Source organism: Anarhichas minor, unplaced genomic scaffold (genome assembly GCF_050575085.1).
Source record: "Anarhichas minor isolate MPS153535 unplaced genomic scaffold, ASM5057508v1 ptg000016l, whole genome shotgun sequence".
NCBI classification, from domain to species: domain Eukaryota; kingdom Metazoa; phylum Chordata; class Actinopteri; order Perciformes; family Anarhichadidae; genus Anarhichas; species Anarhichas minor.
The window spans coordinates 4298166-4324079 of record NW_027466462.1 but is presented as its reverse complement, the minus strand read 5'-3'; the positions used below and the strand labels follow the sequence as shown (position 1 = coordinate 4324079).

General features: G+C 43.2%; 51 non-coding genes across 51 annotated transcripts; all 51 read left to right on the top strand.

Annotated features, from left to right (window-relative positions):
* The first annotated feature begins 194 nt into the window (after positions 1–194).
* trnan-guu (transfer RNA asparagine (anticodon GUU)) lies at positions 195–268 on the top strand. The gene has a single exon. It is a non-coding gene; the product is annotated as a tRNA-Asn (tRNA).
* A 289-nt stretch (positions 269–557) lies between these two features.
* Positions 558–631, top strand: trnan-guu (transfer RNA asparagine (anticodon GUU)). Its single transcript has one exon. It is a non-coding gene; the product is annotated as a tRNA-Asn (tRNA).
* A 281-nt stretch (positions 632–912) lies between these two features.
* Positions 913–986, top strand: trnan-guu (transfer RNA asparagine (anticodon GUU)). The gene has a single exon. It is a non-coding gene; the product is annotated as a tRNA-Asn (tRNA).
* A 289-nt stretch (positions 987–1275) lies between these two features.
* On the top strand, positions 1276–1349 carry trnan-guu (transfer RNA asparagine (anticodon GUU)). Its single transcript has one exon. It is a non-coding gene; the product is annotated as a tRNA-Asn (tRNA).
* A 644-nt stretch (positions 1350–1993) lies between these two features.
* trnan-guu (transfer RNA asparagine (anticodon GUU)) lies at positions 1994–2067 on the top strand. The gene has a single exon. It is a non-coding gene; the product is annotated as a tRNA-Asn (tRNA).
* Positions 2068–2356: 289 nt separating this feature from the next.
* On the top strand, positions 2357–2430 carry trnan-guu (transfer RNA asparagine (anticodon GUU)). The gene has a single exon. It is a non-coding gene; the product is annotated as a tRNA-Asn (tRNA).
* A 289-nt stretch (positions 2431–2719) lies between these two features.
* Positions 2720–2793, top strand: trnan-guu (transfer RNA asparagine (anticodon GUU)). Its single transcript has one exon. It is a non-coding gene; the product is annotated as a tRNA-Asn (tRNA).
* Positions 2794–3074: 281 nt separating this feature from the next.
* Positions 3075–3148, top strand: trnan-guu (transfer RNA asparagine (anticodon GUU)). The gene has a single exon. It is a non-coding gene; the product is annotated as a tRNA-Asn (tRNA).
* A 289-nt stretch (positions 3149–3437) lies between these two features.
* trnan-guu (transfer RNA asparagine (anticodon GUU)) lies at positions 3438–3511 on the top strand. Its single transcript has one exon. It is a non-coding gene; the product is annotated as a tRNA-Asn (tRNA).
* A 289-nt stretch (positions 3512–3800) lies between these two features.
* trnan-guu (transfer RNA asparagine (anticodon GUU)) lies at positions 3801–3874 on the top strand. Its single transcript has one exon. It is a non-coding gene; the product is annotated as a tRNA-Asn (tRNA).
* Positions 3875–4155: 281 nt separating this feature from the next.
* On the top strand, positions 4156–4229 carry trnan-guu (transfer RNA asparagine (anticodon GUU)). Its single transcript has one exon. It is a non-coding gene; the product is annotated as a tRNA-Asn (tRNA).
* A 289-nt stretch (positions 4230–4518) lies between these two features.
* Positions 4519–4592, top strand: trnan-guu (transfer RNA asparagine (anticodon GUU)). Its single transcript has one exon. It is a non-coding gene; the product is annotated as a tRNA-Asn (tRNA).
* A 289-nt stretch (positions 4593–4881) lies between these two features.
* Positions 4882–4955, top strand: trnan-guu (transfer RNA asparagine (anticodon GUU)). The gene has a single exon. It is a non-coding gene; the product is annotated as a tRNA-Asn (tRNA).
* Positions 4956–5244: 289 nt separating this feature from the next.
* trnan-guu (transfer RNA asparagine (anticodon GUU)) lies at positions 5245–5318 on the top strand. Its single transcript has one exon. It is a non-coding gene; the product is annotated as a tRNA-Asn (tRNA).
* Positions 5319–5599: 281 nt separating this feature from the next.
* Positions 5600–5673, top strand: trnan-guu (transfer RNA asparagine (anticodon GUU)). Its single transcript has one exon. It is a non-coding gene; the product is annotated as a tRNA-Asn (tRNA).
* Positions 5674–5962: 289 nt separating this feature from the next.
* trnan-guu (transfer RNA asparagine (anticodon GUU)) lies at positions 5963–6036 on the top strand. Its single transcript has one exon. It is a non-coding gene; the product is annotated as a tRNA-Asn (tRNA).
* Positions 6037–6325: 289 nt separating this feature from the next.
* On the top strand, positions 6326–6399 carry trnan-guu (transfer RNA asparagine (anticodon GUU)). The gene has a single exon. It is a non-coding gene; the product is annotated as a tRNA-Asn (tRNA).
* Positions 6400–6688: 289 nt separating this feature from the next.
* Positions 6689–6762, top strand: trnan-guu (transfer RNA asparagine (anticodon GUU)). Its single transcript has one exon. It is a non-coding gene; the product is annotated as a tRNA-Asn (tRNA).
* A 289-nt stretch (positions 6763–7051) lies between these two features.
* On the top strand, positions 7052–7125 carry trnan-guu (transfer RNA asparagine (anticodon GUU)). The gene has a single exon. It is a non-coding gene; the product is annotated as a tRNA-Asn (tRNA).
* Positions 7126–7414: 289 nt separating this feature from the next.
* Positions 7415–7488, top strand: trnan-guu (transfer RNA asparagine (anticodon GUU)). Its single transcript has one exon. It is a non-coding gene; the product is annotated as a tRNA-Asn (tRNA).
* A 1378-nt stretch (positions 7489–8866) lies between these two features.
* trnan-guu (transfer RNA asparagine (anticodon GUU)) lies at positions 8867–8940 on the top strand. The gene has a single exon. It is a non-coding gene; the product is annotated as a tRNA-Asn (tRNA).
* A 289-nt stretch (positions 8941–9229) lies between these two features.
* Positions 9230–9303, top strand: trnan-guu (transfer RNA asparagine (anticodon GUU)). Its single transcript has one exon. It is a non-coding gene; the product is annotated as a tRNA-Asn (tRNA).
* Positions 9304–9592: 289 nt separating this feature from the next.
* trnan-guu (transfer RNA asparagine (anticodon GUU)) lies at positions 9593–9666 on the top strand. Its single transcript has one exon. It is a non-coding gene; the product is annotated as a tRNA-Asn (tRNA).
* Positions 9667–9955: 289 nt separating this feature from the next.
* On the top strand, positions 9956–10029 carry trnan-guu (transfer RNA asparagine (anticodon GUU)). The gene has a single exon. It is a non-coding gene; the product is annotated as a tRNA-Asn (tRNA).
* Positions 10030–11399: 1370 nt separating this feature from the next.
* Positions 11400–11473, top strand: trnan-guu (transfer RNA asparagine (anticodon GUU)). Its single transcript has one exon. It is a non-coding gene; the product is annotated as a tRNA-Asn (tRNA).
* A 281-nt stretch (positions 11474–11754) lies between these two features.
* On the top strand, positions 11755–11828 carry trnan-guu (transfer RNA asparagine (anticodon GUU)). Its single transcript has one exon. It is a non-coding gene; the product is annotated as a tRNA-Asn (tRNA).
* Positions 11829–13198: 1370 nt separating this feature from the next.
* On the top strand, positions 13199–13272 carry trnan-guu (transfer RNA asparagine (anticodon GUU)). Its single transcript has one exon. It is a non-coding gene; the product is annotated as a tRNA-Asn (tRNA).
* Positions 13273–13916: 644 nt separating this feature from the next.
* trnan-guu (transfer RNA asparagine (anticodon GUU)) lies at positions 13917–13990 on the top strand. The gene has a single exon. It is a non-coding gene; the product is annotated as a tRNA-Asn (tRNA).
* Positions 13991–14271: 281 nt separating this feature from the next.
* Positions 14272–14345, top strand: trnan-guu (transfer RNA asparagine (anticodon GUU)). The gene has a single exon. It is a non-coding gene; the product is annotated as a tRNA-Asn (tRNA).
* Positions 14346–14626: 281 nt separating this feature from the next.
* trnan-guu (transfer RNA asparagine (anticodon GUU)) lies at positions 14627–14700 on the top strand. Its single transcript has one exon. It is a non-coding gene; the product is annotated as a tRNA-Asn (tRNA).
* Positions 14701–14989: 289 nt separating this feature from the next.
* Positions 14990–15063, top strand: trnan-guu (transfer RNA asparagine (anticodon GUU)). The gene has a single exon. It is a non-coding gene; the product is annotated as a tRNA-Asn (tRNA).
* Positions 15064–15352: 289 nt separating this feature from the next.
* trnan-guu (transfer RNA asparagine (anticodon GUU)) lies at positions 15353–15426 on the top strand. The gene has a single exon. It is a non-coding gene; the product is annotated as a tRNA-Asn (tRNA).
* Positions 15427–15715: 289 nt separating this feature from the next.
* Positions 15716–15789, top strand: trnan-guu (transfer RNA asparagine (anticodon GUU)). The gene has a single exon. It is a non-coding gene; the product is annotated as a tRNA-Asn (tRNA).
* A 289-nt stretch (positions 15790–16078) lies between these two features.
* trnan-guu (transfer RNA asparagine (anticodon GUU)) lies at positions 16079–16152 on the top strand. Its single transcript has one exon. It is a non-coding gene; the product is annotated as a tRNA-Asn (tRNA).
* Positions 16153–16441: 289 nt separating this feature from the next.
* trnan-guu (transfer RNA asparagine (anticodon GUU)) lies at positions 16442–16515 on the top strand. The gene has a single exon. It is a non-coding gene; the product is annotated as a tRNA-Asn (tRNA).
* Positions 16516–17167: 652 nt separating this feature from the next.
* trnan-guu (transfer RNA asparagine (anticodon GUU)) lies at positions 17168–17241 on the top strand. The gene has a single exon. It is a non-coding gene; the product is annotated as a tRNA-Asn (tRNA).
* A 644-nt stretch (positions 17242–17885) lies between these two features.
* On the top strand, positions 17886–17959 carry trnan-guu (transfer RNA asparagine (anticodon GUU)). The gene has a single exon. It is a non-coding gene; the product is annotated as a tRNA-Asn (tRNA).
* A 281-nt stretch (positions 17960–18240) lies between these two features.
* Positions 18241–18314, top strand: trnan-guu (transfer RNA asparagine (anticodon GUU)). The gene has a single exon. It is a non-coding gene; the product is annotated as a tRNA-Asn (tRNA).
* Positions 18315–19329: 1015 nt separating this feature from the next.
* trnan-guu (transfer RNA asparagine (anticodon GUU)) lies at positions 19330–19403 on the top strand. Its single transcript has one exon. It is a non-coding gene; the product is annotated as a tRNA-Asn (tRNA).
* A 644-nt stretch (positions 19404–20047) lies between these two features.
* trnan-guu (transfer RNA asparagine (anticodon GUU)) lies at positions 20048–20121 on the top strand. Its single transcript has one exon. It is a non-coding gene; the product is annotated as a tRNA-Asn (tRNA).
* A 281-nt stretch (positions 20122–20402) lies between these two features.
* On the top strand, positions 20403–20476 carry trnan-guu (transfer RNA asparagine (anticodon GUU)). Its single transcript has one exon. It is a non-coding gene; the product is annotated as a tRNA-Asn (tRNA).
* A 644-nt stretch (positions 20477–21120) lies between these two features.
* trnan-guu (transfer RNA asparagine (anticodon GUU)) lies at positions 21121–21194 on the top strand. The gene has a single exon. It is a non-coding gene; the product is annotated as a tRNA-Asn (tRNA).
* Positions 21195–21846: 652 nt separating this feature from the next.
* trnan-guu (transfer RNA asparagine (anticodon GUU)) lies at positions 21847–21920 on the top strand. The gene has a single exon. It is a non-coding gene; the product is annotated as a tRNA-Asn (tRNA).
* A 281-nt stretch (positions 21921–22201) lies between these two features.
* On the top strand, positions 22202–22275 carry trnan-guu (transfer RNA asparagine (anticodon GUU)). Its single transcript has one exon. It is a non-coding gene; the product is annotated as a tRNA-Asn (tRNA).
* A 289-nt stretch (positions 22276–22564) lies between these two features.
* On the top strand, positions 22565–22638 carry trnan-guu (transfer RNA asparagine (anticodon GUU)). Its single transcript has one exon. It is a non-coding gene; the product is annotated as a tRNA-Asn (tRNA).
* A 281-nt stretch (positions 22639–22919) lies between these two features.
* On the top strand, positions 22920–22993 carry trnan-guu (transfer RNA asparagine (anticodon GUU)). Its single transcript has one exon. It is a non-coding gene; the product is annotated as a tRNA-Asn (tRNA).
* Positions 22994–23637: 644 nt separating this feature from the next.
* On the top strand, positions 23638–23711 carry trnan-guu (transfer RNA asparagine (anticodon GUU)). The gene has a single exon. It is a non-coding gene; the product is annotated as a tRNA-Asn (tRNA).
* Positions 23712–24363: 652 nt separating this feature from the next.
* On the top strand, positions 24364–24437 carry trnan-guu (transfer RNA asparagine (anticodon GUU)). The gene has a single exon. It is a non-coding gene; the product is annotated as a tRNA-Asn (tRNA).
* A 281-nt stretch (positions 24438–24718) lies between these two features.
* Positions 24719–24792, top strand: trnan-guu (transfer RNA asparagine (anticodon GUU)). Its single transcript has one exon. It is a non-coding gene; the product is annotated as a tRNA-Asn (tRNA).
* A 289-nt stretch (positions 24793–25081) lies between these two features.
* On the top strand, positions 25082–25155 carry trnan-guu (transfer RNA asparagine (anticodon GUU)). The gene has a single exon. It is a non-coding gene; the product is annotated as a tRNA-Asn (tRNA).
* Positions 25156–25433: 278 nt separating this feature from the next.
* Positions 25434–25507, top strand: trnan-guu (transfer RNA asparagine (anticodon GUU)). The gene has a single exon. It is a non-coding gene; the product is annotated as a tRNA-Asn (tRNA).
* Positions 25508–25914: the final 407 nt, after the last annotated feature.

Genomic DNA, 25914 nt, shown 5'->3' with positions numbered 1-25914 from the left:
TTGTCCTTGGTACAACTATCTACAATCTTTTATAAGCTAACGCACCTTAAGCTATTCCAGGGGAACTTTTCAAACAGGAAAATTAACTTTTACAAAATGTAGAGCCCAACCTTCTAGCAATGAATAGAAAATGAATAGCAAATGCAAGTGGGTGGGGCTTGCAGTTCGGGCCTAACCAACTTTCTATCAGGCCTGTCTCTGTGGCGCAATTGGTCAGCGCATTCGGCTGTTAACTGAAAGGTTGGTGGTTCAAGCCCACCCAGGGACGTTTTGAGCTTATAAAGAGAGCAGACATCACATAGGTGAAAAAGGTAGTTGCCACGATCAGAGCTAAGCCTCCAAAAACCAACAAATTGAGAAATCTTGTCCTTGGTACAACTATCTACAATCTTTTATAAGCTAACGCACCTTAAGCTATTCCAGGGGAACTTTTCAAACAGGAAAATGAACTTTTACAAAATGTAGAGCCCAACCTTCTAGCAATGAATAGAAAATGAATAGCAAATGCAAGTGGGTGGGGCTTGCAGTTCGGGCCTAACCAACTTTCTATCAGGCCTGTCTCTGTGGCGCAATTGGTCAGCGCATTCGGCTGTTAACTGAAAGGTTGGTGGTTCAAGCCCACCCAGGGACGTTTTGAGCTTTTAAAGAGAGCAGACTTTGAAAAAGGCAGTTTCCACGATCAGAGCTAAGCCTCCAAAAACCAACAAATTGAGAAATCTTGTCCTTGGTACAACTATCTACAATCTTTTATAAGCTAACGCACCTTAAGCTATTCCAGGGGAACTTTTCAAACAGGAAAATGAACTTTTACAAAATGTAGAGCCCAACCTTCTAGCAATGAATAGAAAATGAATAGCAAATGCAAGTGGGTGGGGCTTGCAGTTCGGGCCTAACCAACTTTCTATCAGGCCTGTCTCTGTGGCGCAATTGGTCAGCGCATTCGGCTGTTAACTGAAAGGTTGGTGGTTCAAGCCCACCCAGGGACGTTTTGAGCTTATAAAGAGAGCAGACATCACATAGGTGAAAAAGGTAGTTGCCACGATCAGAGCTAAGCCTCCAAAAACCAACAAATTGAGAAATCTTGTCCTTGGTACAACTATCTACAATCTTTTATAAGCTAACGCACCTTAAGCTATTCCAGGGGAACTTTTCAAACAGGAAAATGAACTTTTACAAAATGTAGAGCCCAACCTTCTAGCAATGAATAGAAAATGAATAGCAAATGCAAGTGGGTGGGGCTTGCAGTTCGGGCCTAACCAACTTTCTATCAGGCCTGTCTCTGTGGCGCAATTGGTCAGCGCATTCGGCTGTTAACTGAAAGGTTGGTGGTTCAAGCCCACCCAGGGACGTTTTGAGCTTATAAAGAGAGCAGACATCACATAGGTGAAAAAGGTAGTTGCCACGATCAGAGCTAAGCCTCCAAAAACCAACAAATTGAGAAATCTTGTCCTTGGTACAACTATCTACAATCTTTTATAAGCTAACGCACCTTAAGCTATTCCAGGGGAACTTTTCAAACAGGAAAATTAACTTTTACAAAATGTAGAGCCCAACCTTCTAGCAATGAATAGAAAATGAATAGCAAATGCAAGTGGGTGGGGCTTGCAGTTCGGGCCTAACCAACTTTCTATCAGGCCTGTCTCTGTGGCGCAATTGGTCAGCGCATTAGGCTGTTAACTGAAAGGTTGGTGGTTCAAGCCCACCCAGGGACGTTTTGAGCTTTTAAAGAGAGCAGACTTTGAAAAAGGCAGTTTCCACGATCAGAGCTAAGCCTCCAAAAACCAACAAATTGAGAAATCTTGTCCGTGGCACAATTATCTACAATCTTCTAAAAGCTAATGCACCTTAAGCTATTCCAGGGGAACTTTTCAAACAGGAAAATGAACTTTTACAAAATGTAGAGCCCAACCTTCTAGCAATGAATAGAAAATGAATAGCAAATGCAAGTGGGTGGGGCTTGCAGTTCGGGCCTAACCAACTTTCTATCAGGCCTGTCTCTGTGGCGCAATTGGTCAGCGCATTCGGCTGTTAACTGAAAGGTTGGTGGTTCAAGCCCACCCAGGGACGTTTTGAGCTTATAAAGAGAGCAGACATCACATAGGTGAAAAAGGTAGTTGCCACGATCAGAGCTAAGCCTCCAAAAACCAACAAATTGAGAAATCTTGTCCTTGGTACAACTATCTACAATCTTTTATAAGCTAACGCACCTTAAGCTATTCCAGGGGAACTTTTCAAACAGGAAAATTAACTTTTACAAAATGTAGAGCCCAACCTTCTAGCAATGAATAGAAAATGAATAGCAAATGCAAGTGGGTGGGGCTTGCAGTTCGGGCCTAACCAACTTTCTATCAGGCCTGTCTCTGTGGCGCAATTGGTCAGCGCATTCGGCTGTTAACTGAAAGGTTGGTGGTTCAAGCCCACCCAGGGACGTTTTGAGCTTATAAAGAGAGCAGACATCACATAGGTGAAAAAGGTAGTTGCCACGATCAGAGCTAAGCCTCCAAAAACCAACAAATTGAGAAATCTTGTCCTTGGTACAACTATCTACAATCTTTTATAAGCTAACGCACCTTAAGCTATTCCAGGGGAACTTTTCAAACAGGAAAATTAACTTTTACAAAATGTAGAGCCCAACCTTCTAGCAATGAATAGAAAATGAATAGCAAATGCAAGTGGGTGGGGCTTGCAGTTCGGGCCTAACCAACTTTCTATCAGGCCTGTCTCTGTGGCGCAATTGGTCAGCGCATTCGGCTGTTAACTGAAAGGTTGGTGGTTCAAGCCCACCCAGGGACGTTTTGAGCTTTTAAAGAGAGCAGACTTTGAAAAAGGCAGTTTCCACGATCAGAGCTAAGCCTCCAAAAACCAACAAATTGAGAAATCTTGTCCTTGGTACAACTATCTACAATCTTTTATAAGCTAACGCACCTTAAGCTATTCCAGGGGAACTTTTCAAACAGGAAAATGAACTTTTACAAAATGTAGAGCCCAACCTTCTAGCAATGAATAGAAAATGAATAGCAAATGCAAGTGGGTGGGGCTTGCAGTTCGGGCCTAACCAACTTTCTATCAGGCCTGTCTCTGTGGCGCAATTGGTCAGCGCATTCGGCTGTTAACTGAAAGGTTGGTGGTTCAAGCCCACCCAGGGACGTTTTGAGCTTATAAAGAGAGCAGACATCACATAGGTGAAAAAGGTAGTTGCCACGATCAGAGCTAAGCCTCCAAAAACCAACAAATTGAGAAATCTTGTCCTTGGTACAACTATCTACAATCTTTTATAAGCTAACGCACCTTAAGCTATTCCAGGGGAACTTTTCAAACAGGAAAATGAACTTTTACAAAATGTAGAGCCCAACCTTCTAGCAATGAATAGAAAATGAATAGCAAATGCAAGTGGGTGGGGCTTGCAGTTCGGGCCTAACCAACTTTCTATCAGGCCTGTCTCTGTGGCGCAATTGGTCAGCGCATTCGGCTGTTAACTGAAAGGTTGGTGGTTCAAGCCCACCCAGGGACGTTTTGAGCTTATAAAGAGAGCAGACATCACATAGGTGAAAAAGGTAGTTGCCACGATCAGAGCTAAGCCTCCAAAAACCAACAAATTGAGAAATCTTGTCCTTGGTACAACTATCTACAATCTTTTATAAGCTAACGCACCTTAAGCTATTCCAGGGGAACTTTTCAAACAGGAAAATGAACTTTTACAAAATGTAGAGCCCAACCTTCTAGCAATGAATAGAAAATGAATAGCAAATGCAAGTGGGTGGGGCTTGCAGTTCGGGCCTAACCAACTTTCTATCAGGCCTGTCTCTGTGGCGCAATTGGTCAGCGCATTCGGCTGTTAACTGAAAGGTTGGTGGTTCAAGCCCACCCAGGGACGTTTTGAGCTTTTAAAGAGAGCAGACTTTGAAAAAGGCAGTTTCCACGATCAGAGCTAAGCCTCCAAAAACCAACAAATTGAGAAATCTTGTCCTTGGTACAACTATCTACAATCTTTTATAAGCTAACGCACCTTAAGCTATTCCAGGGGAACTTTTCAAACAGGAAAATGAACTTTTACAAAATGTAGAGCCCAACCTTCTAGCAATGAATAGAAAATGAATAGCAAATGCAAGTGGGTGGGGCTTGCAGTTCGGGCCTAACCAACTTTCTATCAGGCCTGTCTCTGTGGCGCAATTGGTCAGCGCATTCGGCTGTTAACTGAAAGGTTGGTGGTTCAAGCCCACCCAGGGACGTTTTGAGCTTATAAAGAGAGCAGACATCACATAGGTGAAAAAGGTAGTTGCCACGATCAGAGCTAAGCCTCCAAAAACCAACAAATTGAGAAATCTTGTCCTTGGTACAACTATCTACAATCTTTTATAAGCTAACGCACCTTAAGCTATTCCAGGGGAACTTTTCAAACAGGAAAATGAACTTTTACAAAATGTAGAGCCCAACCTTCTAGCAATGAATAGAAAATGAATAGCAAATGCAAGTGGGTGGGGCTTGCAGTTCGGGCCTAACCAACTTTCTATCAGGCCTGTCTCTGTGGCGCAATTGGTCAGCGCATTCGGCTGTTAACTGAAAGGTTGGTGGTTCAAGCCCACCCAGGGACGTTTTGAGCTTATAAAGAGAGCAGACATCACATAGGTGAAAAAGGTAGTTGCCACGATCAGAGCTAAGCCTCCAAAAACCAACAAATTGAGAAATCTTGTCCTTGGTACAACTATCTACAATCTTTTATAAGCTAACGCACCTTAAGCTATTCCAGGGGAACTTTTCAAACAGGAAAATTAACTTTTACAAAATGTAGAGCCCAACCTTCTAGCAATGAATAGAAAATGAATAGCAAATGCAAGTGGGTGGGGCTTGCAGTTCGGGCCTAACCAACTTTCTATCAGGCCTGTCTCTGTGGCGCAATTGGTCAGCGCATTCGGCTGTTAACTGAAAGGTTGGTGGTTCAAGCCCACCCAGGGACGTTTTGAGCTTATAAAGAGAGCAGACATCACATAGGTGAAAAAGGTAGTTGCCACGATCAGAGCTAAGCCTCCAAAAACCAACAAATTGAGAAATCTTGTCCTTGGTACAACTATCTACAATCTTTTATAAGCTAACGCACCTTAAGCTATTCCAGGGGAACTTTTCAAACAGGAAAATGAACTTTTACAAAATGTAGAGCCCAACCTTCTAGCAATGAATAGAAAATGAATAGCAAATGCAAGTGGGTGGGGCTTGCAGTTCGGGCCTAACCAACTTTCTATCAGGCCTGTCTCTGTGGCGCAATTGGTCAGCGCATTCGGCTGTTAACTGAAAGGTTGGTGGTTCAAGCCCACCCAGGGACGTTTTGAGCTTTTAAAGAGAGCAGACTTTGAAAAAGGCAGTTTCCACGATCAGAGCTAAGCCTCCAAAAACCAACAAATTGAGAAATCTTGTCCTTGGTACAACTATCTACAATCTTTTATAAGCTAACGCACCTTAAGCTATTCCAGGGGAACTTTTCAAACAGGAAAATGAACTTTTACAAAATGTAGAGCCCAACCTTCTAGCAATGAATAGAAAATGAATAGCAAATGCAAGTGGGTGGGGCTTGCAGTTCGGGCCTAACCAACTTTCTATCAGGCCTGTCTCTGTGGCGCAATTGGTCAGCGCATTCGGCTGTTAACTGAAAGGTTGGTGGTTCAAGCCCACCCAGGGACGTTTTGAGCTTATAAAGAGAGCAGACATCACATAGGTGAAAAAGGTAGTTGCCACGATCAGAGCTAAGCCTCCAAAAACCAACAAATTGAGAAATCTTGTCCTTGGTACAACTATCTACAATCTTTTATAAGCTAACGCACCTTAAGCTATTCCAGGGGAACATTTCAAACAGGAAAATGAACTTTTACAAAATGTAGAGCCCAACCTTCTAGCAATGAATAGAAAATGAATAGCAAATGCAAGTGGGTGGGGCTTGCAGTTCGGGCCTAACCAACTTTCTATCAGGCCTGTCTCTGTGGCGCAATTGGTCAGCGCATTCGGCTGTTAACTGAAAGGTTGGTGGTTCAAGCCCACCCAGGGACGTTTTGAGCTTATAAAGAGAGCAGACATCACATAGGTGAAAAAGGTAGTTGCCACGATCAGAGCTAAGCCTCCAAAAACCAACAAATTGAGAAATCTTGTCCTTGGTACAACTATCTACAATCTTTTATAAGCTAACGCACCTTAAGCTATTCCAGGGGAACTTTTCAAACAGGAAAATGAACTTTTACAAAATGTAGAGCCCAACCTTCTAGCAATGAATAGAAAATGAATAGCAAATGCAAGTGGGTGGGGCTTGCAGTTCGGGCCTAACCAACTTTCTATCAGGCCTGTCTCTGTGGCGCAATTGGTCAGCGCATTCGGCTGTTAACTGAAAGGTTGGTGGTTCAAGCCCACCCAGGGACGTTTTGAGCTTATAAAGAGAGCAGACATCACATAGGTGAAAAAGGTAGTTGCCACGATCAGAGCTAAGCCTCCAAAAACCAACAAATTGAGAAATCTTGTCCTTGGTACAACTATCTACAATCTTTTATAAGCTAACGCACCTTAAGCTATTCCAGGGGAACTTTTCAAACAGGAAAATGAACTTTTACAAAATGTAGAGCCCAACCTTCTAGCAATGAATAGAAAATGAATAGCAAATGCAAGTGGGTGGGGCTTGCAGTTCGGGCCTAACCAACTTTCTATCAGGCCTGTCTCTGTGGCGCAATTGGTCAGCGCATTCGGCTGTTAACTGAAAGGTTGGTGGTTCAAGCCCACCCAGGGACGTTTTGAGCTTATAAAGAGAGCAGACATCACATAGGTGAAAAAGGTAGTTGCCACGATCAGAGCTAAGCCTCCAAAAACCAACAAATTGAGAAATCTTGTCCTTGGTACAACTATCTACAATCTTTTATAAGCTAACGCACCTTAAGCTATTCCAGGGGAACTTTTCAAACAGGAAAATGAACTTTTACAAAATGTAGAGCCCAACCTTCTAGCAATGAATAGAAAATGAATAGCAAATGCAAGTGGGTGGGGCTTGCAGTTCGGGCCTAACCAACTTTCTATCAGGCCTGTCTCTGTGGCGCAATTGGTCAGCGCATTCGGCTGTTAACTGAAAGGTTGGTGGTTCAAGCCCACCCAGGGACGTTTTGAGCTTATAAAGAGAGCAGACATCACATAGGTGAAAAAGGTAGTTGCCACGATCAGAGCTAAGCCTCCAAAAACCAACAAATTGAGAAATCTTGTCCTTGGTACAACTATCTACAATCTTTTATAAGCTAACGCACCTTAAGCTATTCCAGGGGAACTTTTCAAACAGGAAAATGAACTTTTACAAAATGTAGAGCCCAACCTTCTAGCAATGAATAGAAAATGAATAGCAAATGCAAGTGGGTGGGGCTTGCAGTTCGGGCCTAACCAACTTTCTATCAGGCCTGTCTCTGTGGCGCAATTGGTCAGCGCATTCGGCTGTTAACTGAAAGGTTGGTGGTTCAAGCCCACCCAGGGACGTTTTGAGCTTATAAAGAGAGCAGACATCACATAGGTGAAAAAGGTAGTTGCCACGATCAGAGCTAAGCCTCCAAAAACCAACAAATTGAGAAATCTTGTCCTTGGTACAACTATCTACAATCTTTTATAAGCTAACGCACCTTAAGCTATTCCAGGGGAACTTTTCAAACAGGAAAATTAACTTTTACAAAATGTAGAGCCCAACCTTCTAGCAATGAATAGAAAATGAATAGCAAATGCAAGTGGGTGGGGCTTGCAGTTCGGGCCTAACCAACTTTCTATCAGGCCTGTCTCTGTGGCGCAATTGGTCAGCGCATTAGGCTGTTAACTGAAAGGTTGGTGGTTCAAGCCCACCCAGGGACGTTTTGAGCTTATAAAGAGAGCAGACATCACATAGGTGAAAAAGGTAGTTGCCACGATCAGAGCTAAGCCTCCAAAAACCAACAAATTGAGAAATCTTGTCCTTGGTACAACTATCTACAATCTTTTATAAGCTAACGCACCTTAAGCTATTCCAGGGGAACTTTTCAAACAGGAAAATGAACTTTTACAAAATGTAGAGCCCAACCTTCTAGCAATGAATAGAAAATGAATAGCAAATGCAAGTGGGTGGGGCTTGCAGTTCGGGCCTAACCAACTTTCTATCAGGCCTGTCTCTGTGGCGCAATTGGTCAGCGCATTTGGCTGTTAACTGAAAGGTTGGTGGTTCAAGCCCACCCAGGGACGTTTTGAGCTTATAAAGAGAGCAGACATCACATAGGTGAAAAAGGTAGTTGCCACGATCAGAGCTAAGCCTCCAAAAACCAACAAATTGAGAAATCTTGTCCTTGGTACAACTATCTACAATCTTTTATAAGCTAACGCACCTTAAGCTATTCCAGGGGAACTTTTCAAACAGGAAAATGAACTTTTACAAAATGTAGAGCCCAACCTTCTAGCAATGAATAGAAAATGAATAGCAAATGCAAGTGGGTGGGGCTTGCAGTTCGGGCCTAACCAACTTTCTATCAGGCCTGTCTCTGTGGCGCAATTGGTCAGCGCATTTGGCTGTTAACTGAAAGGTTGGTGGTTCAAGCCCACCCAGGGACGTTTTGAGCTTATAAAGAGAGCAGACATCACATAGGTGAAAAAGGTAGTTGCCACGATCAGAGCTAAGCCTCCAAAAACCAACAAATTGAGAAATCTTGTCCTTGGTACAACTATCTACAATCTTTTATAAGCTAACGCACCTTAAGCTATTCCAGGGGAACTTTTCAAACAGGAAAATGAACTTTTACAAAATGTAGAGCCCAACCTTCTAGCAATGAATAGAAAATGAATAGCAAATGCAAGTGGGTGGGGCTTGCAGTTCGGGCCTAACCAACTTTCTATCAGGCCTGTCTCTGTGGCGCAATTGGTCAGCGCATTCGGCTGTTAACTGAAAGGTTGGTGGTTCAAGCCCACCCAGGGACGTTTTGAGCTTATAAAGAGAGCAGACATCACATAGGTGAAAAAGGTAGTTGCCACGATCAGAGCTAAGCCTCCAAAAACCAACAAATTGAGAAATCTTGTCCTTGGTACAACTATCTACAATCTTTTATAAGCTAACGCACCTTAAGCTATTCCAGGGGAACTTTTCAAACAGGAAAATGAACTTTTACAAAATGTAGAGCCCAACCTTCTAGCAATGAATAGAAAATGAATAGCAAATGCAAGTGGGTGGGGCTTGCAGTTCGGGCCTAACCAACTTTCTATCAGGCCTGTCTCTGTGGCGCAATTGGTCAGCGCATTCGGCTGTTAACTGAAAGGTTGGTGGTTCAAGCCCACCCAGGGACGTTTTGAGCTTATAAAGAGAGCAGACATCACATAGGTGAAAAAGGTAGTTGCCACGATCAGAGCTAAGCCTCCAAAAACCAACAAATTGAGAAATCTTGTCCTTGGTACAACTATCTACAATCTTTTATAAGCTAACGCACCTTAAGCTATTCCAGGGGAACTTTTCAAACAGGAAAATGAACTTTTACAAAATGTAGAGCCCAACCTTCTAGCAATGAATAGAAAATGAATAGCAAATGCAAGTGGGTGGGGCTTGCAGTTCGGGCCTAACCAACTTTCTATCAGGCCTGTCTCTGTGGCGCAATTGGTCAGCGCATTCGGCTGTTAACTGAAAGGTTGGTGGTTCAAGCCCACCCAGGGACGTTTTGAGCTTATAAAGAGAGCAGACATCACATAGGTGAAAAAGGTAGTTGCCACGATCAGAGCTAAGCCTCCAAAAACCAACAAATTGAGAAATCTTGTCCTTGGTACAACTATCTACAATCTTTTATAAGCTAACGCACCTTAAGCTATTCCAGGGGAACTTTTCAAACAGGAAAATGAACTTTTACAAAATGTAGAGCCCAACCTTCTAGCAATGAATAGAAAATGAATAGCAAATGCAAGTGGGTGGGGCTTGCAGTTCGGGCCTAACCAACTTTCTATCAGGCCTGTCTCTGTGGCGCAATTGGTCAGCGCATTCGGCTGTTAACTGAAAGGTTGGTGGTTCAAGCCCACCCAGGGACGTTTTGAGCTTATAAAGAGAGCAGACATCACATAGGTGAAAAAGGTAGTTGCCACGATCAGAGCTAAGCCTCCAAAAACCAACAAATTGAGAAATCTTGTCCTTGGTACAACTATCTACAATCTTTTATAAGCTAACGCACCTTAAGCTATTCCAGGGGAACTTTTCAAACAGGAAAATTAACTTTTACAAAATGTAGAGCCCAACCTTCTAGCAATGAATAGAAAATGAATAGCAAATGCAAGTGGGTGGGGCTTGCAGTTCGGGCCTAACCAACTTTCTATCAGGCCTGTCTCTGTGGCGCAATTGGTCAGCGCATTAGGCTGTTAACTGAAAGGTTGGTGGTTCAAGCCCACCCAGGGACGTTTTGAGCTTATAAAGAGAGCAGACATCACATAGGTGAAAAAGGTAGTTGCCACGATCAGAGCTAAGCCTCCAAAAACCAACAAATTGAGAAATCTTGTCCTTGGTACAACTATCTACAATCTTTTATAAGCTAACGCACCTTAAGCTATTCCAGGGGAACTTTTCAAACAGGAAAATGAACTTTTACAAAATGTAGAGCCCAACCTTCTAGCAATGAATAGAAAATGAATAGCAAATGCAAGTGGGTGGGGCTTGCAGTTCGGGCCTAACCAACTTTCTATCAGGCCTGTCTCTGTGGCGCAATTGGTCAGCGCATTTGGCTGTTAACTGAAAGGTTGGTGGTTCAAGCCCACCCAGGGACGTTTTGAGCTTATAAAGAGAGCAGACATCACATAGGTGAAAAAGGTAGTTGCCACGATCAGAGCTAAGCCTCCAAAAACCAACAAATTGAGAAATCTTGTCCTTGGTACAACTATCTACAATCTTTTATAAGCTAACGCACCTTAAGCTATTCCAGGGGAACTTTTCAAACAGGAAAATGAACTTTTACAAAATGTAGAGCCCAACCTTCTAGCAATGAATAGAAAATGAATAGCAAATGCAAGTGGGTGGGGCTTGCAGTTCGGGCCTAACCAACTTTCTATCAGGCCTGTCTCTGTGGCGCAATTGGTCAGCGCATTTGGCTGTTAACTGAAAGGTTGGTGGTTCAAGCCCACCCAGGGACGTTTTGAGCTTTTAAAGAGAGCAGACTTTGAAAAAGGCAGTTTCCACGATCAGAGCTAAGCCTCCAAAAACCAACAAATTGAGAAATCTTGTCCTTGGTACAACTATCTACAATCTTTTATAAGCTAACGCACCTTAAGCTATTCCAGGGGAACTTTTCAAACAGGAAAATGAACTTTTACAAAATGTAGAGCCCAACCTTCTAGCAATGAATAGAAAATGAATAGCAAATGCAAGTGGGTGGGGCTTGCAGTTCGGGCCTAACCAACTTTCTATCAGGCCTGTCTCTGTGGCGCAATTGGTCAGCGCATTCGGCTGTTAACTGAAAGGTTGGTGGTTCAAGCCCACCCAGGGACGTTTTGAGCTTTTAAAGAGAGCAGACTTTGAAAAAGGCAGTTTCCACGATCAGAGCTAAGCCTCCAAAAACCAACAAATTGAGAAATCTTGTCCGTGGCACAATTATCTACAATCTTCTAAAAGCTAACGCACCTTAAGCTATTCCAGGGGAACTTTTCAAACAGGAAAATGAACTTTTACAAAATGTAGAGCCCAACCTTCTAGCAATGAATAGAAAATGAATAGCAAATGCAAGTGGGTGGGGCTTGCAGTTCGGGCCTAACCAACTTTCTATCAGGCCTGTCTCTGTGGCGCAATTGGTCAGCGCATTCGGCTGTTAACTGAAAGGTTGGTGGTTCAAGCCCACCCAGGGACGTTTTGAGCTTTTAAAGAGAGCAGACTTTGAAAAAGGCAGTTTCCACGATCAGAGCTAAGCCTCCAAAAACCAACAAATTGAGAAATCTTGTCCGTGGCACAATTATCTACAATCTTCTAAAAGCTAACGCACCTTAAGCTATTCCAGGGGAACTTTTCAAACAGGAAAATGAACTTTTACAAAATGTAGAGCCCAACCTTCTAGCAATGAATAGAAAATGAATAGCAAATGCAAGTGGGTGGGGCTTGCAGTTCGGGCCTAACCAACTTTCTATCAGGCCTGTCTCTGTGGCGCAATTGGTCAGCGCATTTGGCTGTTAACTGAAAGGTTGGTGGTTCAAGCCCACCCAGGGACGTTTTGAGCTTATAAAGAGAGCAGACATCACATAGGTGAAAAAGGTAGTTGCCACGATCAGAGCTAAGCCTCCAAAAACCAACAAATTGAGAAATCTTGTCCTTGGTACAACTATCTACAATCTTTTATAAGCTAACGCACCTTAAGCTATTCCAGGGGAACTTTTCAAACAGGAAAATGAACTTTTACAAAATGTAGAGCCCAACCTTCTAGCAATGAATAGAAAATGAATAGCAAATGCAAGTGGGTGGGGCTTGCAGTTCGGGCCTAACCAACTTTCTATCAGGCCTGTCTCTGTGGCGCAATTGGTCAGCGCATTTGGCTGTTAACTGAAAGGTTGGTGGTTCAAGCCCACCCAGGGACGTTTTGAGCTTTTAAAGAGAGCAGACTTGACATGGGTGAAAAAGGCAGTTTCCACGATCAGAGCTAAGCCTCCAAAAACCAACAAATTGAGAAATCTTGTCCTTGGTACAACTATCTACAATCTTTTATAAGCTAACGCACCTTAAGCTATTCCAGGGGAACTTTTCAAACAGGAAAATTAACTTTTACAAAATGTAGAGCCCAACCTTCTAGCAATGAATAGAAAATGAATAGCAAATGCAAGTGGGTGGGGCTTGCAGTTCGGGCCTAACCAACTTTCTATCAGGCCTGTCTCTGTGGCGCAATTGGTCAGCGCATTAGGCTGTTAACTGAAAGGTTGGTGGTTCAAGCCCACCCAGGGACGTTTTGAGCTTATAAAGAGAGCAGACATCACATAGGTGAAAAAGGTAGTTGCCACGATCAGAGCTAAGCCTCCAAAAACCAACAAATTGAGAAATCTTGTCCTTGGTACAACTATCTACAATCTTTTATAAGCTAACGCACCTTAAGCTATTCCAGGGGAACTTTTCAAACAGGAAAATGAACTTTTACAAAATGTAGAGCCCAACCTTCTAGCAATGAATAGAAAATGAATAGCAAATGCAAGTGGGTGGGGCTTGCAGTTCGGGCCTAACCAACTTTCTATCAGGCCTGTCTCTGTGGCGCAATTGGTCAGCGCATTCGGCTGTTAACTGAAAGGTTGGTGGTTCAAGCCCACCCAGGGACGTTTTGAGCTTATAAAGAGAGCAGACATCACATAGGTGAAAAAGGTAGTTGCCACGATCAGAGCTAAGCCTCCAAAAACCAACAAATTGAGAAATCTTGTCCTTGGTACAACTATCTACAATCTTTTATAAGCTAACGCACCTTAAGCTATTCCAGGGGAACTTTTCAAACAGGAAAATGAACTTTTACAAAATGTAGAGCCCAACCTTCTAGCAATGAATAGAAAATGAATAGCAAATGCAAGTGGGTGGGGCTTGCAGTTCGGGCCTAACCAACTTTCTATCAGGCCTGTCTCTGTGGCGCAATTGGTCAGCGCATTTGGCTGTTAACTGAAAGGTTGGTGGTTCAAGCCCACCCAGGGACGTTTTGAGCTTTTAAAGAGAGCAGACTTTGAAAAAGGCAGTTTCCACGATCAGAGCTAAGCCTCCAAAAACCAACAAATTGAGAAATCTTGTCCTTGGTACAACTATCTACAATCTTTTATAAGCTAACGCACCTTAAGCTATTCCAGGGGAACTTTTCAAACAGGAAAATGAACTTTTACAAAATGTAGAGCCCAACCTTCTAGCAATGAATAGAAAATGAATAGCAAATGCAAGTGGGTGGGGCTTGCAGTTCGGGCCTAACCAACTTTCTATCAGGCCTGTCTCTGTGGCGCAATTGGTCAGCGCATTCGGCTGTTAACTGAAAGGTTGGTGGTTCAAGCCCACCCAGGGACGTTTTGAGCTTTTAAAGAGAGCAGACTTTGAAAAAGGCAGTTTCCACGATCAGAGCTAAGCCTCCAAAAACCAACAAATTGAGAAATCTTGTCCGTGGCACAATTATCTACAATCTTCTAAAAGCTAACGCACCTTAAGCTATTCCAGGGGAACTTTTCAAACAGGAAAATGAACTTTTACAAAATGTAGAGCCCAACCTTCTAGCAATGAATAGAAAATGAATAGCAAATGCAAGTGGGTGGGGCTTGCAGTTCGGGCCTAACCAACTTTCTATCAGGCCTGTCTCTGTGGCGCAATTGGTCAGCGCATTCGGCTGTTAACTGAAAGGTTGGTGGTTCAAGCCCACCCAGGGACGTTTTGAGCTTTTAAAGAGAGCAGACTTTGAAAAAGGCAGTTTCCACGATCAGAGCTAAGCCTCCAAAAACCAACAAATTGAGAAATCTTGTCCTTGGTACAACTATCTACAATCTTTTATAAGCTAACGCACCTTAAGCTATTCCAGGGGAACTTTTCAAACAGGAAAATGAACTTTTACAAAATGTAGAGCCCAACCTTCTAGCAATGAATAGAAAATGAATAGCAAATGCAAGTGGGTGGGGCTTGCAGTTCGGGCCTAACCAACTTTCTATCAGGCCTGTCTCTGTGGCGCAATTGGTCAGCGCATTCGGCTGTTAACTGAAAGGTTGGTGGTTCAAGCCCACCCAGGGACGTTTTGAGCTTATAAAGAGAGCAGACATCACATAGGTGAAAAAGGTAGTTGCCACGATCAGAGCTAAGCCTCCAAAAACCAACAAATTGAGAAATCTTGTCCTTGGTACAACTATCTACAATCTTTTATAAGCTAACGCACCTTAAGCTATTCCAGGGGAACTTTTCAAACAGGAAAATGAACTTTTACAAAATGTAGAGCCCAACCTTCTAGCAATGAATAGAAAATGAATAGCAAATGCAAGTGGGTGGGGCTTGCAGTTCGGGCCTAACCAACTTTCTATCAGGCCTGTCTCTGTGGCGCAATTGGTCAGCGCATTCGGCTGTTAACTGAAAGGTTGGTGGTTCAAGCCCACCCAGGGACGTTTTGAGCTTATAAAGAGAGCAGACATCACATAGGTGAAAAAGGTAGTTGCCACGATCAGAGCTAAGCCTCCAAAAACCAACAAATTGAGAAATCTTGTCCTTGGTACAACTATCTACAATCTTTTATAAGCTAACGCACCTTAAGCTATTCCAGGGGAACTTTTCAAACAGGAAAATGAACTTTTACAAAATGTAGAGCCCAACCTTCTAGCAATGAATAGAAAATGAATAGCAAATGCAAGTGGGTGGGGCTTGCAGTTCGGGCCTAACCAACTTTCTATCAGGCCTGTCTCTGTGGCGCAATTGGTCAGCGCATTCGGCTGTTAACTGAAAGGTTGGTGGTTCAAGCCCACCCAGGGACGTTTTGAGCTTATAAAGAGAGCAGACATCACATAGGTGAAAAAGGTAGTTGCCACGATCAGAGCTAAGCCTCCAAAAACCAACAAATTGAGAAATCTTGTCCTTGGTACAACTATCTACAATCTTTTATAAGCTAACGCACCTTAAGCTATTCCAGGGGAACTTTTCAAACAGGAAAATGAACTTTTACAAAATGTAGAGCCCAACCTTCTAGCAATGAATAGAAAATGAATAGCAAATGCAAGTGGGTGGGGCTTGCAGTTCGGGCCTAACCAACTTTCTATCAGGCCTGTCTCTGTGGCGCAATTGGTCAGCGCATTCGGCTGTTAACTGAAAGGTTGGTGGTTCAAGCCCACCCAGGGACGTTTTGAGCTTATAAAGAGAGCAGACATCACATAGGTGAAAAAGGTAGTTGCCACGATCAGAGCTAAGCCTCCAAAAACCAACAAATTGAGAAATCTTGTCCTTGGTACAACTATCTACAATCTTTTATAAGCTAACGCACCTTAAGCTATTCCAGGGGAACTTTTCAAACAGGAAAATGAACTTTTACAAAATGTAGAGCCCAACCTTCTAGCAATGAATAGAAAATGAATAGCAAATGCAAGTGGGTGGGGCTTGCAGTTCGGGCCTAACCAACTTTCTATCAGGCCTGTCTCTGTGGCGCAATTGGTCAGCGCATTCGGCTGTTAACTGAAAGGTTGGTGGTTCAAGCCCACCCAGGGACGTTTTGAGCTTATAAAGAGAGCAGACATCACATAGGTGAAAAAGGTAGTTGCCACGATCAGAGCTAAGCCTCCAAAAACCAACAAATTGAGAAATCTTGTCCTTGGTACAACTATCTACAATCTTTTATAAGCTAACGCACCTTAAGCTATTCCAGGGGAACTTTTCAAACAGGAAAATGAACTTTTACAAAATGTAGAGCCCAACCTTCTAGCAATGAATAGAAAATGAATAGCAAATGCAAGTGGGTGGGGCTTGCAGTTCGGGCCTAACCAACTTTCTATCAGGCCTGTCTCTGTGGCGCAATTGGTCAGCGCATTCGGCTGTTAACTGAAAGGTTGGTGGTTCAAGCCCACCCAGGGACGTTTTGAGCTTATAAAGAGAGCAGACATCACATAGGTGAAAAAGGTAGTTGCCACGATCAGAGCTAAGCCTCCAAAAACCAACAAATTGAGAAATCTTGTCCTTGGTACAACTATCTACAATCTTTTATAAGCTAACGCACCTTAAGCTATTCCAGGGGAACTTTTCAAACAGGAAAATTAACTTTTACAAAATGTAGAGCCCAACCTTCTAGCAATGAATAGAAAATGAATAGCAAATGCAAGTGGGTGGGGCTTGCAGTTCGGGCCTAACCAACTTTCTATCAGGCCTGTCTCTGTGGCGCAATTGGTCAGCGCATTAGGCTGTTAACTGAAAGGTTGGTGGTTCAAGCCCACCCAGGGACGTTTTGAGCTTATAAAGAGAGCAGACATCACATAGGTGAAAAAGGTAGTTGCCACGATCAGAGCTAAGCCTCCAAAAACCAACAAATTGAGAAATCTTGTCCTTGGTACAACTATCTACAATCTTTTATAAGCTAACGCACCTTAAGCTATTCCAGGGGAACTTTTCAAACAGGAAAATGAACTTTTACAAAATGTAGAGCCCAACCTTCTAGCAATGAATAGAAAATGAATAGCAAATGCAAGTGGGTGGGGCTTGCAGTTCGGGCCTAACCAACTTTCTATCAGGCCTGTCTCTGTGGCGCAATTGGTCAGCGCATTCGGCTGTTAACTGAAAGGTTGGTGGTTCAAGCCCACCCAGGGACGTTTTGAGCTTATAAAGAGAGCAGACATCACATAGGTGAAAAAGGTAGTTGCCACGATCAGAGCTAAGCCTCCAAAAACCAACAAATTGAGAAATCTTGTCCTTGGTACAACTATCTACAATCTTTTATAAGCTAACGCACCTTAAGCTATTCCAGGGGAACTTTTCAAACAGGAAAATGAACTTTTACAAAATGTAGAGCCCAACCTTCTAGCAATGAATAGAAAATGAATAGCAAATGCAAGTGGGTGGGGCTTGCAGTTCGGGCCTAACCAACTTTCTATCAGGCCTGTCTCTGTGGCGCAATTGGTCAGCGCATTTGGCTGTTAACTGAAAGGTTGGTGGTTCAAGCCCACCCAGGGACGTTTTGAGCTTTTAAAGAGAGCAGACTTTGAAAAAGGCAGTTTCCACGATCAGAGCTAAGCCTCCAAAAACCAACAAATTGAGAAATCTTGTCCTTGGTACAACTATCTACAATCTTTTATAAGCTAACGCACCTTAAGCTATTCCAGGGGAACTTTTCAAACAGGAAAATGAACTTTTACAAAATGTAGAGCCCAACCTTCTAGCAATGAATAGAAAATGAATAGCAAATGCAAGTGGGTGGGGCTTGCAGTTCGGGCCTAACCAACTTTCTATCAGGCCTGTCTCTGTGGCGCAATTGGTCAGCGCATTCGGCTGTTAACTGAAAGGTTGGTGGTTCAAGCCCACCCAGGGACGTTTTGAGCTTTTAAAGAGAGCAGACTTTGAAAAAGGCAGTTTCCACGATCAGAGCTAAGCCTCCAAAAACCAACAAATTGAGAAATCTTGTCCGTGGCACAATTATCTACAATCTTCTAAAAGCTAACGCACCTTAAGCTATTCCAGGGGAACTTTTCAAACAGGAAAATGAACTTTTACAAAATGTAGAGCCCAACCTTCTAGCAATGAATAGAAAATGAATAGCAAATGCAAGTGGGTGGGGCTTGCAGTTCGGGCCTAACCAACTTTCTATCAGGCCTGTCTCTGTGGCGCAATTGGTCAGCGCATTCGGCTGTTAACTGAAAGGTTGGTGGTTCAAGCCCACCCAGGGACGTTTCGAGCTTATAAAGAGAGCAGACATCACATAGGTGAAAAAGGTAGTTGCCACGATCAGAGCTAAGCCTCCAAAAACCAACAAATTGAGAAATCTTGTCCTTGGTACAACTATCTACAATCTTTTATAAGCTAACGCACCGTAAGCTATTCCAGGGGAACTTTTCAAACAGGAAAATGAACTTTTACAAAATGTAGAGCCCAACCTTCTAGCAATGAATAGAAAATGAATAGCAAATGCAAGTGGGTGGGGCTTGCAGTTCGGGCCTAACCAACTTTCTATCAGGCCTGTCTCTGTGGCGCAATTGGTCAGCGCATTTGGCTGTTAACTGAAAGGTTGGTGGTTCAAGCCCACCCAGGGACGTTTTGAGCTTTTAAAGAGAGCAGACTTGACATGGGTGAAAAAGGCAGTTTCCACGATCAGAGCTAAGCCTCCAAAAACCAACAAATTGAGAAATCTTGTCCTTGGTACAACTATCTACAATCTTTTATAAGCTAACGCACCTTAAGCTATTCCAGGGGAACTTTTCAAACAGGAAAATTAACTTTTACAAAATGTAGAGCCCAACCTTCTAGCAATGAATAGAAAATGAATAGCAAATGCAAGTGGGTGGGGCTTGCAGTTCGGGCCTAACCAACTTTCTATCAGGCCTGTCTCTGTGGCGCAATTGGTCAGCGCATTAGGCTGTTAACTGAAAGGTTGGTGGTTCAAGCCCACCCAGGGACGTTTTGAGCTTATAAAGAGAGCAGACATCACATAGGTGAAAAAGGTAGTTGCCACGATCAGAGCTAAGCCTCCAAAAACCAACAAATTGAGAAATCTTGTCCTTGGTACAACTATCTACAATCTTTTATAAGCTAACGCACCTTAAGCTATTCCAGGGGAACTTTTCAAACAGGAAAATGAACTTTTACAAAATGTAGAGCCCAACCTTCTAGCAATGAATAGAAAATGAATAGCAAATGCAAGTGGGTGGGGCTTGCAGTTCGGGCCTAACCAACTTTCTATCAGGCCTGTCTCTGTGGCGCAATTGGTCAGCGCATTCGGCTGTTAACTGAAAGGTTGGTGGTTCAAGCCCACCCAGGGACGTTTTGAGCTTATAAAGAGAGCAGACATCACATAGGTGAAAAAGGTAGTTGCCACGATCAGAGCTAAGCCTCCAAAAACCAACAAATTGAGAAATCTTGTCCTTGGTACAACTATCTACAATCTTTTATAAGCTAACGCACCTTAAGCTATTCCAGGGGAACTTTTCAAACAGGAAAATGAACTTTTACAAAATGTAGAGCCCAACCTTCTAGCAATGAATAGAAAATGAATAGCAAATGCAAGTGGGTGGGGCTTGCAGTTCGGGCCTAACCAACTTTCTATCAGGCCTGTCTCTGTGGCGCAATTGGTCAGCGCATTTGGCTGTTAACTGAAAGGTTGGTGGTTCAAGCCCACCCAGGGACGTTTTGAGCTTTTAAAGAGAGCAGACTTTGAAAAAGGCAGTTTCCACGATCAGAGCTAAGCCTCCAAAAACCAACAAATTGAGAAATCTTGTCCTTGGTACAACTATCTACAATCTTTTATAAGCTAACGCACCTTAAGCTATTCCAGGGGAACTTTTCAAACAGGAAAATGAACTTTTACAAAATGTAGAGCCCAACCTTCTAGCAATGAATAGAAAATGAATAGCAAATGCAAGTGGGTGGGGCTTGCAGTTCGGGCCTAACCAACTTTCTATCAGGCCTGTCTCTGTGGCGCAATTGGTCAGCGCATTCGGCTGTTAACTGAAAGGTTGGTGGTTCAAGCCCACCCAGGGACGTTTTGAGCTTTTAAAGAGAGCAGACTTTGAAAAAGGCAGTTTCCACGATCAGAGCTAAGCCTCCAAAAACCAACAAATTGAGAAATCTTGTCCGTGGCACAATTATCTACAATCTTCTAAAAGCTAACGCACCTTAAGCTATTCCAGGGGAACTTTTCAAACAGGAAAATGAACTTTTACAAAATGTAGAGCCCAACCTTCTAGCAATGAATAGAAAATGAATAGCAAATGCAAGTGGGTGGGGCTTGCAGTTCGGGCCTAACCAACTTTCTATCAGGCCTGTCTCTGTGGCGCAATTGGTCAGCGCATTCGGCTGTTAACTGAAAGGTTGGTGGTTCAAGCCCACCCAGGGACGTTTTGAGCTTTTAAAGAGAGCAGACTTTGAAAAAGGCAGTTTCCACGATCAGAGCTAAGCCTCCAAAAACCAACAAATTGAGAAATCTTGTCCGTGGCACAATTATCTACAATCTTCTAAAAGCTAACGCACCTTAAGCTATTCCAGGGGAACTTTTCAAACAGGAAAATGAACTTTTACAAAATGTAGAGCCCAACCTTCTAGCAATGAATAGAAAATGAATAGCAAATGCAAGTGGGTGGGGCTTGCAGTTCGGGCCTAACCAACTTTCTATCAGGCCTGTCTCTGTGGCGCAATTGGTCAGCGCATTTGGCTGTTAACTGAAAGGTTGGTGGTTCAAGCCCACCCAGGGACGTTTTGAGCTTATAAAGAGAGCAGACATCACATAGGTGAAAAAGGTAGTTGCCACGATCAGAGCTAAGCCTCCAAAAACCAACAAATTGAGAAATCTTGTCCTTGGTACAACTATCTACAATCTTTTATAAGCTAACGCACCTTAAGCTATTCCAGGGGAACTTTTCAAACAGGAAAATGAACTTTTACAAAATGTAGAGCCCAACCTTCTAGCAATGAATAGAAAATGAATAGCAAATGCAAGTGGGTGGGGCTTGCAGTTCGGGCCTAACCAACTTTCTATCAGGCCTGTCTCTGTGGCGCAATTGGTCAGCGCATTCGGCTGTTAACTGAAAGGTTGGTGGTTCAAGCCCACCCAGGGACGTTTCGAGCTTATAAAGAGAGCAGACATCACATAGGTGAAAAAGGTAGTTGCCACGATCAGAGCTAAGCCTCCAAAAACCAACAAATTGAGAAATCTTGTCCTTGGTACAACTATCTACAATCTTTTATAAGCTAACGCACCTTAAGCTATTCCAGGGGAACTTTTCAAACAGGAAAATGAACTTTTACAAAATGTAGAGCCCAACCTTCTAGCAATGAATAGAAAATGAATAGCAAATGCAAGTGGGTGGGGCTTGCAGTTCGGGCCTAACCAACTTTCTATCAGGCCTGTCTCTGTGGCGCAATTGGTCAGCGCATTTGGCTGTTAACTGAAAGGTTGGTGGTTCAAGCCCACCCAGGGACGTTTTGAGCTTTTAAAGAGAGCAGACTTGACATGGGTGAAAAAGGCAGTTTCCACGATCAGAGCTAAGCCTCCAAAAACCAACAAATTGAGAAATCTTGTCCGTGGCACAATTATCTACAATCTTCTAAAAGCTAACGCACCTTAAGCTATTCCAGGGGAACTTTTCAAACAGGAAAATTAACTTTTACAAAATGTAGAGCCCAACCTTCTAGCAATGAATAGAAAATGAATAGCAAATGCAAGTGGGTGGGGCTTGCAGTTCGGGCCTAACCAGCTTTCTATCAGGCCTGTCTCTGTGGCGCAATTGGTCAGCGCATTCGGCTGTTAACTGAAAGGTTGGTGGTTCAAGCCCACCCAGGGACGTTTTGAGCTTTTAAAGAGAGCAGACTTTGAAAAAGGCAGTTTCCACGATCAGAGCTAAGCCTCCAAAAACCAACAAATTGAGAAATCTTGTCCGTGGCACAATTATCTACAATCTTCTAAAAGCTAACGCACCTTAAGCTATTCCAGGGGAACTTTTCAAACAGGAAAATGAACTTTTACAAAATGTAGAGCCCAACCTTCTAGCAATGAATAGAAAATGAATAGCAAATGCAAGTGGGTGGGGCTTGCAGTTCGGGCCTAACCAACTTTCTATCAGGCCTGTCTCTGTGGCGCAATTGGTCAGCGCATTCGGCTGTTAACTGAAAGGTTGGTGGTTCAAGCCCACCCAGGGACGTTTCGAGCTTATAAAGAGAGCAGACATCACATAGGTGAAAAAGGTAGTTGCCACGATCAGAGCTAAGCCTCCAAAAACCAACAAATTGAGAAATCTTGTCCTTGGTACAACTATCTACAATCTTTTATAAGCTAACACACCTTAAGCTATTTCGGGGGAACTTTTCAAACAGGAAAATGAACTTTTACAAAATGTAGAGCCCAACCTTCTAGCAATGAATAGAAAATGAATAGCAAATGCAAGTGGGTGGGGCTTGCAGTTCGGGCCTAACCAACTTTCTATCAGGCCTGTCTCTGTGGCGCAATTGGTCAGCGCATTCGGCTGTTAACTGAAAGGTTGGTGGTTCAAGCCCACCCAGGGACGTTTTGAGCTTTTAAAGAGAGCAGACTTTGAAAAAGGCAGTTTCCACGATCAGAGCTAAGCCTCCAAAAACCAACAAATTGAGAAATCTTGTCCGTGGCACAATTATCTACAATCTTCTAAAAGCTAACGCACCTTAAGCTATTCCAGGGGAACTTTTCAAACAGGAAAATGAACTTTTACAAAATGTAGAGCCCAACCTTCTAGCAATGAATAGAAAATGAATAGCAAATGCAAGTGGGTGGGGCTTGCAGTTCGGGCCTAACCAACTTTCTATCAGGCCTGTCTCTGTGGCGCAATTGGTCAGCGCATTCGGCTGTTAACTGAAAGGTTGGTGGTTCAAGCCCACCCAGGGACGTTTTGAGCTTTTAAAGAGAGCAGACTTTGAAAAAGGCAGTTTCCACGATCAGAGCTAAGCCTCCAAAAACCAACAAATTGAGAAATCTTGTCCGTGGCAAAATTATCTACAATCTTCTAAAAGCTAACGCACCTTAAGCTATTCCAGGGGAACTTTTCAAACAGGAAAATGAACTTTTACAAAATGTAGAGCCCAACCTTCTAGCAATGAATAGAAAATGAATAGCAAATGCAAGTGGGTGGGGCTTGCAGTTCGGGCCTAACCAACTTTCTATCAGGCCTGTCTCTGTGGCGCAATTGGTCAGCGCATTTGGCTGTTAACTGAAAGGTTGGTGGTTCAAGCCCACCCAGGGACGTTTTGAGCTTATAAAGAGAGCAGACATCACATAGGTGAAAAAGGTAGTTGCCACGATCAGAGCTAAGCCTCCAAAAACCAACAAATTGAGAAATCTTGTCCTTGGTACAACTATCTACAATCTTTTATAAGCTAACGCACCTTAAGCTATTCCAGGGGAACTTTTCAAACAGGAAAATGAACTTTTACAAAATGTAGAGCCCAACCTTCTAGCAATGAATAGAAAATGAATAGCAAATGCAAGTGGGTGGGGCTTGCAGTTCGGGCCTAACCAACTTTCTATCAGGCCTGTCTCTGTGGCGCAATTGGTCAGCGCATTCGGCTGTTAACTGAAAGGTTGGTGGTTCAAGCCCACCCAGGGACGTTTTGAGCTTATAAAGAGAGCAGACATCACATAGGTGAAAAAGGTAGTTGCCACGATCAGAGCTAAGCCTCCAAAAACCAACAAATTGAGAAATCTTGTCCTTGGTACAACTATCTACAATCTTTTATAAGCTAACGCACCTTAAGCTATTCCAGGGGAACTTTTCAAACAGGAAAATGAACTTTTACAAAATGTAGAGCCCAACCTTCTAGCAATGAATAGAAAATGAATAGCAAATGCAAGTGGGTGGGGCTTGCAGTTCGGGCCTAACCAACTTTCTATCAGGCCTGTCTCTGTGGCGCAATTGGTCAGCGCATTTGGCTGTTAACTGAAAGGTTGGTGGTTCAAGCCCACCCAGGGACGTTTTGAGCTTTTAAAGAGAGCAGACTTGACATGGGTGAAAAAGGCAGTTTCCACGATCAGAGCTAAGCCTCCAAAAACCAACAAATTGAGAAATCTTGTCCGTGGCACAATTATCTACAATCTTCTAAAAGCTAACGCACCTTAAGCTATTCCAGGGGAACTTTTCAAACAGGAAAATTAACTTTTACAAAATGTAGAGCCCAACCTTCTAGCAATGAATAGAAAATGAATAGCAAATGCAAGTGGGTGGGGCTTGCAGTTCGGGCCTAACCAACTTTCTATCAGGCCTGTCTCTGTGGCGCAATTGGTCAGCGCATTCGGCTGTTAACTGAAAGGTTGGTGGTTCAAGCCCACCCAGGGACGTTTTGAGCTTTTAAAGAGAGCAGACTTTGAAAAAGGCAGTTTCCACGATCAGAGCTAAGCCTCCAAAAACCAACAAATTGAGAAATCTTGTCCGTGGCACAATTATCTACAATCTTCTAAAAGCTAACGCACCTTAAGCTATTCCAGGGGAACTTTTCAAACAGGAAAATGAACTTTTACAAAATGTAGAGCCCAACCTTCTAGCAATGAATAGAAAATGAATAGCAAATGCAAGTGGGTGGGGCTTGCAGTTCGGGCCTAACCAACTTTCTATCAGGCCTGTCTCTGTGGCGCAATTGGTCAGCGCATTCGGCTGTTAACTGAAAGGTTGGTGGTTCAAGCCCACCCAGGGACGTTTCGAGCTTATAAAGAGAGCAGACATCACATAGGTGAAAAAGGTAGTTGCCACGATCAGAGCTAAACCTCCAAAAACCAACAAATTGAGAAATCTTGTCCTTGGTACAACTATCTACAATCTTTTATAAGCTAACGCACCTTAAGCTATTCCAGGGGAACTTTTCAAACAGGAAAATGAACTTTTACAAAATGTAGAGCCCAACCTTCTAGCAATGAATAGAAAATGAATAGCAAATGCAAGTGGGTGGGGCTTGCAGTTCGGGCCTAACCAACTTTCTATCAGGCCTGTCTCTGTGGCGCAATTGGTCAGCGCATTCGGCTGTTAACTGAAAGGTTGGTGGTTCAAGCCCACCCAGGGACGTTTTGAGCTTTTAAAGAGAGCAGACTTGACATGGGTGAAAAAGGCAGTTTCCACGATCAGAGCTAAGCCTCCAAAAACCAACAAATTGAGAAATCTTGTCCGTGGCACAATTATCTACAATCTTCTAAAAGCTAACGCACCTTAAGCTATTCCAGGGGAACTTTTCAAACAGGAAAATTAACTTTTACAAAATGTAGAGCCCAACCTTCTAGCAATGAATAGCAAATGCAAGTGGGTGGGGCTTGCAGTTCGGGCCTAACCAACTTTCTATCAGGCCTGTCTCTGTGGCGCAATTGGTCAGCGCATTCGGCTGTTAACTGAAAGGTTGGTGGTTCAAGCCCACCCAGGGACGTTTTGAGCTTTTAAAGAGAGCAGACTTTGAAAAAGGCAGTTTCCACGATCAGAGCTAAGCCTCCAAAAACCAACAAATTGAGAAATCTTGTCCGTGGCACAATTATCTACAATCTTCTAAAAGCTAACGCACCTTAAGCTATTCCAGGGGAACTTTTCAAACAGGAAAATTAACTTTTACAAAATGTAGAGCCCAACCTTCTAGCAATGAATAGAAAATGAATAGCAAATGCAAGTGGGTGGGGCTTGCAGTTCGGGCCTAACCAACTTTCTATCAGGCCTGTCTCCGTGGCGCAATTGGTCAGCGCATTCGGCTGTTAACTGAAAGGTTGGTGGTTCAAGCCCACCCAGGGACGTTTTCAGTTTTTAAAGAGAGCAGACTTTGAAAAAGGCAGTTTTCACGATCAG